Below are 3,578 nucleotides of genomic sequence, written 5' to 3' on the forward strand. Positions count from 1 at the left end.
GGTTACAGGATATCTTAAAGCACCAAAAAAGAATTTCTTACTGGCCAAATTTGAGTCAGGGACTTGTCTGGTGGCTCAGTGGTAAAGAATCCACCTGCCAATGCAGGAGATATGGGTATGATCCTTGGGTTGAGAAGATTCCCTGGAGAAGGAAATGGCAATTCACTCCTGTATTCTTGCCTGGGAAATCTCACACACAGAGGAGTCTGACAGGCTACAGTCCATAGGGTCGCAAAGATTCGGACATGACTTAGTGACTAAATAACAACCATAAGCCCTCCTCTAACCCAGTGTAGAGAGATGAGGTCATATGATACCAAATGGCTTCTAATGAATTTTTACTGTAGATGAAAGGGTCACTATAAATGCTCCAGAAATATTTTTCAAATCATTGAATGGCAGGGACGTTCCAAATGAATAATTTCTAAATAGCAAAGCCAATAGTAAATATCTCATTTGTTCCTTTCCCCTTTCCAAAGAGTCAACAGTTATTTTATGAGTTACTTACCTTTATAAAAACATCATTCATTAATAAAAGATGTCAATTGTATATCTTTCATGTAGTTAATGAATATTAATAATGTATATTTACTAATTAATATATCATTTTCACATATTATGTATGCAATTATAAATATTCATATACTATGTGTATGTAATATAAAATTATATACAATATAATTAATGTATTTAATATATGATTAAATAATAAAAATATATCCAAAGACCATTAATGTAGAGCTTTCCTTGTCCCAGAGAAATATAAAGCAGTTTCTCAGCCTTGGCACTGGTGACATTTTAGACCAGATAGTACTTTATGAGGGGAGGAGACTGTGCTGCGCATTGTAGGATGTTTGGCAATGTTTCTGGTCTTCACCCACCCGGTGATAGTAGCATTCCCCTCTGTCCCACTGTGACAAGCAAAGGTCTCCAGACATTGCCAAATGCCCCAGGGAGACAATATTGCCAAAATTAAGAACCACCGGTATAACTCACGATCTTAGCGAACACAACTGCGCTCATTTCACATGCTGGAAAGGTAATGCTCAAAATCCTTCAAGCTAGGCTTCAACAATATGTGGACCAAAAAATTCCAGATGTTCAAGCTGGATTTAGAAAAGGCAGAGGAGCCAGAGATCAAATTGCTGACATCCGGTGGATCACAGAAAAAGCAGGGGAATTTTTTTTAAAAAATCTACTCTGCTTCATTGATTATGCTATAGCCTTTGACTGTGTGGATCGCAACAAACTGTGGAAAATTCTGAAAGAGATGAAAATACCAGACCACCTTACCTGCATCCTGAGAAACCTGTATGCTGGTCAAGAAGTAACAGTTAGAACTGGACATGGAACAACAGACTGGTTCCAAATAGGAAAAGGAGTACGTCAAGGCTGTATATTGTCACCCTGCTTATTTAACTTCTATGCAGAGTACATCATGCAAAATGCCAGACAGGGTAAACACAAGCTAGAATCAAGATTGCAGTAGAAATATCAACAACCTCAGATATGCAGACGAAACCACACTAATGATAGAAAGCAAAGAGGAACTAAAGAGCCTCTTGATGAAGGCAAAAGAGGAGAGTGAAAAAGCTGGCTTAAAACTCAACACTCAAAAAACTATCTTGGCATCTGCTCCCATGACTTCATGGCAAGTAGATGGGTGAAATGTGGAAACAGTGACAGATTTCATTTTCTTGGACTCCAAAATCGCTGAAGACGGTGACTGTAGCCATGAAATTGAAAGACACTCGCTCCTTGGAAGTAAAGCTCTGACAAACCTAGACAGCGTATTAAAAAGCAGAGACACATTTTGTGAAGAGGCGAATTCTGGTGATTGCGACAGCATTGCCGACCTCCAGCAGCAATCAGCTTCTCCACATAGAACTCAGGGGTAGGAGATTCAGAATTGAATCTCTTCTCCCTTGACCCTCCCGTGACATTTTTCTTGATCTTCAGATATGTTTGTCAGCTTTGTGAGGCACCGTATCATCAGAGACAATGGCCAGCAATGTTACTAACAAGATGGATCCTTGCTCCATGAACTCTCCTGTATTCATTGGGAATCTCAATACCCTTGTGGCCAAGGAATCCGACGTGGAGGCAATCTTCTCAAAATACAGCAAAATCGTGGGTTGCTCTGTTCACAGGGGCTTTGCCTTCGTTCAGTGTACTAATGAGAGAAATGCCCAGGCTGCTGTGGCGGGAGAGGATGGCAGAATGATTGCTGGCCAGGTTTTAGATATTAATCTGGCTGCAGAGCCAAACAGAAGAACAGCAGGTGTGAAACCATCAGCAGCGCAGACTACGAGTCAGTATAAGAACACCCTTCTCCATCCCCTCCACTCAGCTCATCTTTTGACTTGGACTGTGACTTTCAACAGGATTATTACGACAGGATGTGCAGTTACCCGGCACGTGTTCCTCCTCCTCCTCCTATTGCTTGGGCTGCAGTGCCCTCAAAACGCCAGCAGATATCAGCAAACACCTCATGAAGGGGCAAACATGGCTTTAATTCTAAGAGCGGACAGCGGGGATCTTCCTTGAAGTCTGGAAAGTTGAAAGGAGATGACCTTCAGACCATTAAGAAGGAGTTAACTCAGATAAAACAGAAAGTGTGTTCTTTACTGGAAATCCTGGGAACAAATTGGAAAGGAAGAGAGCAAACGAGGAGTGGAGATGAAGAAGGGTAAGTCAGAAGAGTATGAGAGCGGCAGCTCCCTGAAGCGAGATGAGACCAATGTGAAGATGGAGTCTGAGCGGGGGGTGCAGGAGACTCTGCTGAGGAGGAGGACCTACTGGATGATGATGATGATGAAGATCGGGGGGAGGACCAGCTGGAGTTGATCAAGGATTACGAAAAAGAGGCTGAGGAAAGAGAGGATAACAGCGACAGTGCCAATGGCGAGGATGACTCTTAAGCAATAGTGGGGTTCAGAAATCTTGTCCCATTATTTCTTTACCTAGGCGCTTGTCTAAGATCAAAATTTTCACCAGATCCTCTCCCCTAGTATCTTTAGCACGTGCTCACTGTTCCCCCCACCCTTGTCCTTCCCACGCTCATTAATTCATTTGCCCTGCGCCTAGTCCCATTTTCACTTCCTTTGACCCTCCTAGTAGTTACGTTAAGCCTTTACCCTGTAATTTTTGCTTTAATTTTGATACATCTTTATGACTTAACAATAAAAAGGATGTATGGTTTTTACCAAATGTCTCCAAATAATCTCTGTTATAAAGGGAGAACAGTTCTTTCCATTCATATAGTAGCTGCTTTGCTAAGTACAAAGGCAATCTCGTTAGTTGATTAGAACCTGAGAGCAGCTTTGAATTAGAGGTACATGTGTTATACCCCACATAAGAGTCCTATGTGGGGCTGTTCAACACAAATGTAACAATGTATTTTTGTGAATGAGAGTTGGCATGTTAAATGTATCCTCTAGAAAAATAACTAGTGTAATAGTCTTAAGGTTTGTTCTTTAAAGTTGATACTGTGGGTTATTTTTGTGAACAGCCTGATGTTTGGAACCTTTTTTTTCCTCAAAATAAACAAGTCCTTATTAAACCAGGAATTTGGAGGG

General features: G+C 41.2%; 1 pseudogene; it reads left to right on the forward strand.

Annotated features, from left to right (window-relative positions):
* The first annotated feature begins 2,001 nt into the window (after positions 1 to 2,001).
* Positions 2,002 to 2,921, forward strand: LOC129545099 (heterogeneous nuclear ribonucleoproteins C1/C2-like; annotated as a pseudogene).
* The last annotated feature ends 657 nt before the right edge of the window (positions 2,922 to 3,578 follow it).

The sequence above is a fragment of the Moschus berezovskii genome, chromosome 27, assembly GCF_049115385.1.
Source record: "Moschus berezovskii isolate FMDL1 chromosome 27, NW_MosBer_1.0, whole genome shotgun sequence".
NCBI lineage: Eukaryota > Metazoa > Chordata > Mammalia > Artiodactyla > Moschidae > Moschus > Moschus berezovskii.